This window comes from Phyllostomus discolor, chromosome 13 (assembly GCF_004126475.2).
Source record: "Phyllostomus discolor isolate MPI-MPIP mPhyDis1 chromosome 13, mPhyDis1.pri.v3, whole genome shotgun sequence".
Classification (NCBI taxonomy): domain Eukaryota; kingdom Metazoa; phylum Chordata; class Mammalia; order Chiroptera; family Phyllostomidae; genus Phyllostomus; species Phyllostomus discolor.
In genome coordinates, this window is record NC_040915.2 from 51,219,812 (window position 1) to 51,228,637 (window position 8,826).

An 8,826-nucleotide genomic window follows, 5' to 3' on the forward strand; every position below is an offset into this window, starting at 1 on the left:
ATGACTCCTGTTCTATCTGCCAACTCAGTTTCCATTAAATCAGGGTTTTTCAACCTCAGCATTATTGATCTTTCAGACCACATAATTCTTTGCTCTGTGTGTAGGGGTGGGTAGGAGCTGGGGGCATGTCCTGTGCGCTGTAGGATGCTGAGCAGCACCTTTGGCCTCCACTCACTAGATGTCGCTAGCATGCCCCCCACCCCCCTACCCCAACTGTCCTAACTCAGTTGGCTTCAGACACTGTCCACAGGCCTCTGGGGCCAAGATCGCTCCTGCATGAGAATCACTATATTGGAGATCACTTAGTAAATGCAAGTGTTTCTAAGCCTGCTAATGACCCCGGGAGTATTTAGTGGTTGAGCACACGGCCAGTTCTTTCTTCCACACTTAGAGGAAGGGTGCAGATCCTACCCTGGAGCATTCAGCACTGACATCCTACATGTTGCTCTATTTAATTTGCCTCTAAATCAGCCATTCTCTTGTGGTTCGGTGTGCACGCGTTTGTTCTCAGACTGGGCCAAGAGAAGAAGCAGAAGATTGCAGTTGGCGCAGGCTGTAGTCTGCATCTATTTAACTCAAATCAGTCTGTCCTGGTGGAATTTATTCCAGAAGTATGAGTTTAAGACAAGATGTAATAGGTACTCAGAGTATTTATACAGCTCGGCTTGCTTGGATGTGTGCTGTTTTTTGACTGCCAGGTAAATATTTATCTCTTCCAAAGAGCGCCCTGACTATGGGCAGTTAGTAGAGCAGAAATTCCAGGATGCGGTCCTTGCGCTGCGGAAGCCGAAAGGGGTGCCCCGGAGTGCCCTCCTGGCAGATGATCCCTCCTGGCAGATGCCTCCCGTCCAGCGCCAGGGGGTGGGCATGTGTTTCAGTCATCTATTGCTGTGCAACAAACAATCCCAAACTTAGAAGCTTAAAACAACAGTGATTTACAATTGCATGTGATTCTGAGGGTCAACCCTATGAACAGACCTACTGGTCTTTCCCGGGCTTGTCCACATGGCTGCCTTCAGCTGGGTGGGGCTGGGCTGGATGATCCAAGATGCTCTCGCTCAGTATTTGGCAGTGGCTTCTGACCGTCATCAGGGGACCCTCAGTTCTCTTGCATGTGACCACTCATCTCCCAGGAGGCTAGCCCTACAACATGGGGTGGCTTGGGGGAGTCAGGAGGGTGAGAGCAGAAGCCGCAAGTCTGCTTAAGACCTGGGCTCTGGAGCTCACACAACATCCTACCCACCATATTCTATTGGTCAAGGCAAGTCATAAGGCCAACTCCAGTTCAAGGGGGTGAGAAATTAGACTCCACCTCGTGAAGGGAGGAGCAGCAACATCACATGGCAAAGGGGAGGAAGAGGAAAGTGTGATTCATTGAGAATCATTGTTATAATGATTTAGCACAACAAGCGACCCAGGCCGCTCCTGTTTGATACTCTCTCCTGCGACTCCAGATATATGTATATGTTTACATAAGTACATGTGTGTGTATGTGAGTATTGGCTGGGATTGGCCAGGGTCAATTTCTGTCACAATCAAAAAAATCCTCATGATACATGTACTGGATCTATTGAGTTAAAGATCTTCCCCAAATTTTGGCATATAAGGCCATCCATTTACTTTTTTGCACGAGTTGTAGGGGCAGACGCCAAGTCCCTGAGAACGGTCTTGTCCCCACTGCCAACTCCAGTGGCCCCCTCTGTCTATATCTGTACTACGTGGTCCCAGCTCCTTGGACGTACTTGCGGGACTGGGCGTAGAAACTATTGCTCCTGGGCCCGCTCACTTTATTTCCCCTGACACTTGCAATCAGGATATGGGGCTTCCTCAGGCTCTACTAATATCTGAATGGAGTTGTGCAAACTCAAGGACTGAGGATGGTCACCTTCCACCCCACTCAGGAAAAAAAAAGTAGGGGAAGTTCATGTGCAGGAAGGAAGAAGCAAAGATGCAAGAGGAGAGGGGTGGGAGACCATGCGGGTTCTGGAAAGGGGAGCCAGAGACGTGTCTCCGGAGAGCTTTCTGGGCCTTGGTTCTTCTCTGCTGGCCACGGATTGGTTTGGGAGTCATCCAACGGCCGGATTCAGGTCCACGAGAGAGAGAGAGAGTAATTTCCAGGTCTCTTGTCGGAGATATCAGAAGATCTATTCTTCCTTCCTTTGGATGGTTCAGCCTGAAGATGTGAGATGTCCTAAAAATAGCAGAATCTGGAGCAGCCATAGGACCACTCGGTAAACTCTGAAGAAGTAAGAATGGAGAGGCGGAAAGAAAGCACATGCTTGGGTGACATTCTGCAAGCAGCTACATCAAGCCTCACCCGAGGGGGGAGTGCCCACAGATTTTCAGTGATGTGAGCAAAGAGATAATAAGTCCTCTGCATTGTTTAAGGAATCTGGAGTTAGGCTGCAACCAAAAACATCCTCACTGACAGCTATCTCTTTAAGCAGAGCTTACTCCTTTTTTAGGGGTGCCTGGAAGGGGGACCTTCAGGCCATTGAGAAGGTCCTAACTCCCAAAGCAACTTCTACAGGCTCTCTCGGCACTTAAGGGGTGTTTACAGATCCTCCTTGAGCTCCTTCGGTTATAGAAATCGTGTGTCTGAGTCCTCCAAAAGAACCTATTAGCTGTCCTACTCGAGCAAAAACTCAATACATTTGCTGATGGACTAGACATTTTCATTTTTAGTTATCGAAAATCCTTCCTACAGTTAGCTCTCTAAATTTGAAAAAGCAGGCACGATCAAACAGAGTAGGTATCTTGGGGCTCCTTCTGGGCTCTTACAGCCCCCCTAAAGCTCAGAAACTCATTTATCTTACCTCTCTGGCCACTGACACACTCAGCTCTCAGCTGCAGCGCAATACTGACCCGAGGGCTCAGCCTTCAGGATTTAGAAATGATTCGGAACTTTCCAAAAGTGACTAGCAGACAGCAGAGCCTGTGAGGGCTGATCAGATAATTCGCTGGATTCTTTTCCCGTCACTAGCTTATGCAAAGGGAGTACGAGCTCCGTGTTATGGATAAGGCAAATTGAGGCCCAGGGTGGTGCCCGACTCAGCGATGGAGTGACAAGACCAGCACCAGCGAGAGCACTCCCATCTGATGCTGTGCCGAGTTCTTAAATCACCTTTGTGAGTCCCATATTATCCACCTGCCTACACACCTAAAAATAGGACTAGAGGCTCCTGAGGGGCCAGAAGGAACAGCCCCAAAAAAAAAGGCCAGGAGCATTTTAAAATTAGGAATCTAGTTTAAATGATCAGGATATGCTTCACAGCGACCCAGTGCAGGGACCTCATTAGTGACTGACTTCAAGAGTTAGGAGAATTGCCCAGAAGTGAATACAGGTCCTTCTACAGTTCCACAGGTAGAATCAAACACTATGAATAAGTATGCAAATGAGCAGGTGCCCATATGCCCGGGGTCTAAAGAAAATAAATCATGAAGTTATTGTAGCCCTGGCAGGGTAGCTCGTTTGGTTAGAGCATTGTCCCAGGATGCCGAGGTTGCAGGTTCAACCCCCAGTCAGGGCACATTCAAGGACCAACCGATGAATGCATAAATGGGTGGAACAACAAATCAATGTTTCTCACTCTCTTAAAAAAAATCAGTATATAAAAGAAGAAGCTATCTTAAGATAACTTTCAATAAATGTTTTTTCCCTTTATTAGCATTCAGTTCAGTTTAGCTCGACAAGTTTGTTGAGCGCCTACTGCATGCTCAGCACTGGGCCCTTCATTCCCATTCGTATGACAGTCAGCTGTCATTGCATTAGTTTCTCAAGGCTGTCACAACAAGGTACCGTGAACTGAGTGAGCAGTTCCATGAACCTCGTAGTTTAAACGAAAGGAGTTTATTCTGTCCGAGTTCTGCAGGCCAGAAGTCCCACATGGAGGCGTCTTCAGAGCCACATTTCCTCGGAAGCCTCCAGGAGAGAATTCGTTCTTGCCTCTTCCAGCTTCTGGTGGCTCTAGGTGCTTCTTGGCTTGTGGCTGCATTGCTCCAGTCTCAGCTCTGTCTGCATGTGGCCTTCCTCTGTGTGTGGGGGGGGGGGGGGGGGCGGGGAGAGGGGGTGTCCTCTCTATGTCCACTCCTTGTCTTGTAAAGATACCAGCCATTGCATTTGGGGCCCACCCATAATCCAGGATAATTTCACCTTGAGATCCTTCACTAATTACATCCGCAAACAAGGTCGAATTCTGAAGTTCCAGGTAGACATGAATGTGCGGGTTGCAGGGGAACCCACTGTATTCAACCCACTATACATGCTGTCTCATTCACAAAAGCACGAGCGAGTGATGCCAATCTCACCAAAGCTTTCGAAAGGGAAGAGGAGGAGGTTTAGCTTACTCAGCCCCCCTCGGACACCTTGTCCTCCCTCGGCTGCAGATGGGGCTCCTGGAGAGCAGACTCTGAGGTGGAGATTTGCATGAAGGGTGTTTATCAAAGAGTGCCCTTGGGACTCCAGCCCTTGGGGAGGCAGTGGGGGGGAAGAACGCAGGGCTGGGAAAAGTTGAGCTGTGATGCAGCCACACCAAAGGCTGAGCCCCACGAAGAGCTCTCGAGCTGGGATGCCCTTCAGAGCCTTATTTCCCCCATCAATTATCAGATGTGAGCTTCCCAGGAAAGGGGCGTGACCTCAGGAGAAATGGCCCTCCTTAGGAAAAGCGGTCCCCAAGGGAGGTTGACAGCTGGGGGCTGCCTGTCAGCAGTACTCCCAGCAGCCAGGGGAGTAAGTCCTTTATCCTCAAAGATGATTTGGGCCGTAATGACCGTGTCTACCGCACCTCCTTAGTCACCTCTTTCCACTGCTGCCCTCGGCTGGGGCTCCCTTTTTCTCTTGCTTTCTCACAGTGCCGAGGGCCCTTGACATTCCCCTCCACCCCGCACCAAAGCTGCTTTCTTTCTTCAAACTTGCAGGTGCAGCCCCATCTGCAAAGAAGAGGTCTGAGAGGGCCTCTAACGTTGCCTCCTTAGAAGGGACTGAAGGGAGTAATGAAGGGCAACCGAAATGTTGGTTCATGTGGGTGATCGCCTAACGGAACGAGTGCTGGTTTTAAGTGAAAACACACAGGTTTAGGGGCTGGCTCCACCAATCACTGTGTGACCCCGAGCGAATCACTAGTCTGTAAGACTAGAGGGCAAAGACCATGCCTGTTTTGGTTTGGTTTTGGCTTTGGTTCTTTCTCAATTACAGTTGACACTCAATATTATATTACATTAGTTTCAAGTATCCAGCATAGTGGTTAGACATTTATATAGCTTACAAAGCAATCCCCCCGATAAGCCCAGTACCCACCTGGCACTATGCATAGTTGTTACAATATCACTGGCTACACTGCCTATGCTCCACTTTATCCCTGTGACTGTTTTGTAACTGCTGATTTGTATTTCTTAATCCCTTCACCTTTTTCACCCAGACTCCCAGCCCTCTAGGTCTCTCAGTCTGCTTCTGGTTGTTGTTTTTTTTATATATATATTTTATATATTGATTTAAGAGAGAGAGACTGATTTGATGTTCAACTAATATATGTATTCTGCCCTGACTGGGGACCAAACTCGCAACCATGGCATATCGGGACGATGCTCTAACCAACTGAGCTGAGCTACCCAGCCAGCACTGATGTTATCTTATTAAGAGCAGGGATCTTGGCCCTGACCATATGGCTCAGTTGGTTGGTCATTGTCCCACAGAGCCAAAGGTTGCTGGTTTGAATCCTGGTTGGGACATGTGCCTGGTTTTCGGTTTCAGTCCCTGGTTGGGGTGCACAGGAGAGGCAGCCAATGGATGTTTCTTTCTCCCTCTCTTCCCCTCCCTCTAAAAATACATTTTAAACAACTTCAGAGCGAGGACCTTGGATGTCTCCTTCACCACTGGAACCCAGACTCCCAGATCAGTGCCCGAAGCACAAGTCAGCATCCCGCAAACGTCTGGTGAGTGAAGGACTGGAGAGCTCTGCCTCCCTCTCCAGATACGGGCACACTGCTCCGTGAAGAGGGAATATTGTCTCCATAAACTTGAGATGACAATGAATTTCTGCAGGAGACACATTTTTCACGTTAAGTAAATGGATCCAGAAATTAAGTGCATCTGGCAGCCATGTGTCAAGGAAGTGCTATTTTTAACAAAGGGCTCACAGGGTCACCGGTCCAGCTGATCCACTTCACAGCCTCACCACAGATGCCCAGCAAACACACTGTACTCGTGGCCAAATTGGGTTTTGCACATTGCTACGCTAGAGCTAATACACAATGTCCTAACAGTTGTGTGTAGACGTAGCTTCACGAGCAAAATAACGTTTAACGCAGCAAGCTTTAGAAATTTCTAATTTCAGAAGAATTGTAAGCTCATGGAAAATTTGGAAAATAGAGAAAAGCAAAAAGCAAAAAAGCAAACTCTAATCTTCCAAAGAGTGAAACATTTTGATGGATGGACTTTCCAGTCTTCTCTACGAATGTTTGAAAAACAAGCCAATTATCAACTGTCTGGGAGTCGAATTTTTCCCTTTGTAGCACATGATACCTTGTGAACTGCTTAGAATAGCATAGTATGTGTGAGCGTGTGGTGTGTCTGCATGTGTGAGGCCGATCCGGAAATATCTGACAATTAAAATGCCTATCTCCTTTGACTTATCAGTTCTGTGTGCTTTGGGGATCTATAAAAGTTGAGTTACAGAATTAGTAAGTTCAGAAAATACGTAGTTAACTTGTGCCAAAGGCTTGTGATGTGTTGTGATAGCTGGGTTTAAGAAGCGCAATATTAAAACAAAAGCCATGAGTCTTAAGCCCAGCGTGTAAAGACACACACTGAGTTATAACTCAGCGGCACAACTGGAAAAAAAAAACATGTAATTAATCATGTATTTTAACTGTTGTTAAATACTGCCCAATTGCCTTCTGAAAGGATGTGATTGGCCTGAGGCAGAGCCCGGACACCAGCAGGCTGTGGCCTCCCCACCTCAGCACCACTGATGTTTGGGGCCGGATAATTGTCTGCCGCAGGGAGCTTTTCTGTAGAATGTTGAACAACATCCTTAACCTCTACTCAGGGGGTGCCAGTAGCACCCTCCTTCCCAGCTGGGACAATTAAAAATGTCTCCAGAGAACGGCCAACCGTCCACGGGTGTAAAATTCGCCTTTACCTCCCCAGCACCCTACCTGGCTGGAGAACCACTGGTCTTTGGCTTTTAACTCCCCACGTGACTCTCACACACAAGCAAGGTCAAGAACCACTGGGGTGAAAAACGCTGCAGTGAATGCTTCTAAGTAGCTCATGTTGCAGACGTCTCTGAGGATTTCCTTAGGATAAACGCAGGAGGTTTGCCCATCTTAAGGCTTTTGACATAATTTTGCCAATTGCCCTTCAGAAGGGTTGTACTATTTACTCTGTCATCATCGGTGCCTTAGAGCATCCTCTCCCCTCCCCGCAGCCAATTCTGAACAACATCATCATCTTTTTCAATCGCTCTTACAGGTGAGCAACGATATCAGGTTTAGAAGCGAATGTCTTGTTGTCTGCGTTAAATAGGAAACCTATGAAGAGTGTACCAAAGGTGACACTGAGATTAATTGTCACCATCATGCTAGCTGGTGTGCGAGCCTGCAGGGTTCAAATAAATTCCTTTGCCGCCCTAGCACCACCAGCGCTGTGCTGGTAAACACGGAACAGCTGGCTCTCCGGGAGGTTCAAGAAAACAACAACAAAATCTATCCCTCTTCCCCCCCCACAAAAAGTCTGATGTCTTATGTTTGCCAGTGTTTGTGGTATAAATATGCCCACTGTGGCTAATTCCAAGTTATCACTGTGATGCCATTGGACATGAAGTTGGGGAGAGATTATGCACATAGTTGGCTCCTGGTGGCTGGTAGGGTCTGGCTCCAGCCCATTATAGCCTTGTTCTAATGTGGACATGACTGCACAGCTCCGGCCCAGGCCCTATGTCTAACAGTGAGAACTTAACTTATTCCCGTTAGATTGGGTCTATGTTAGCGACGTGGACCACAAGCAACTAAGTGATGCATTTGGCCTGTGCAATGAAAATTCCGAAAGGGAACAAAGATGACAGGTGAAGACAGGTGTGTATGCGTTCGTTCACAAACTCAGGTGAAATCTGAAACTGGCCCCTGGACATGAAGGGCAAGGAGAGGCCCAAGAAAGAGGCAAACGAATACAGGTGGGCAGGCGGCAGGTTTAATAAACAAGGGAACCCACACACAAGGCTTGTCCTGAATGGCGGCAAGAGGACCAGGTCTCCTCAATCACCTGCCAGAATCTCAAAGGTTTATATAGAGGCTGTAATTGGATCCAGTCACATACCCAGGACAGATGGTCTCAACCATACATTACTCTCTCAAGGCGATGTCCTTGACAATGGCTTCCACTGTGGGAACAGTGGGCAGACCACACATCCCAAGGACAGGCGAGGGGACACGAGACTCCATTTGCCCTGGGCCAACTTGCTGGTCACCCGGCAGTCACGTCCTCTCAGCTACCTCCGCCAACACCATGGCATCCAAAAAAAGTTATTCTACGGGCCTGATTGCCTAGAATACGATCAGCTCACCACTTTCTGTTGTATAACCTGACTTCAGAGAGTCTCTCTTTGACTTTGACACTTGCAAGACATCAGCCTTGAGCAGCTCCCTTAAATGTCCATGCCTTATTTTTATCCCATGAATTGAGGAAGAAAGAGGTATATTATTTCACAAGAGGGCTATGCAAAGCAGTCCCTAGACATCAAGGATTACAGCCGGGCCTTCTGCCCCACTGATTAACGTGAAGCTGCTGAATGATAAGTCAGCCAATTCCAGCTCTGCCCACTCAAGACA

The 8,826-nt window shown here is 47.9% G+C and overlaps 1 non-coding gene across 1 annotated transcript; it reads left to right on the forward strand.

Annotated features, from left to right (window-relative positions):
• Window positions 1–6,680: 6,680 nt before the first annotated feature.
• LOC114510486 lies at window positions 6,681–6,830 on the forward strand. Its single transcript, XR_003685664.1, has one exon.
• The last annotated feature ends 1,996 nt before the right edge of the window (window positions 6,831–8,826 follow it).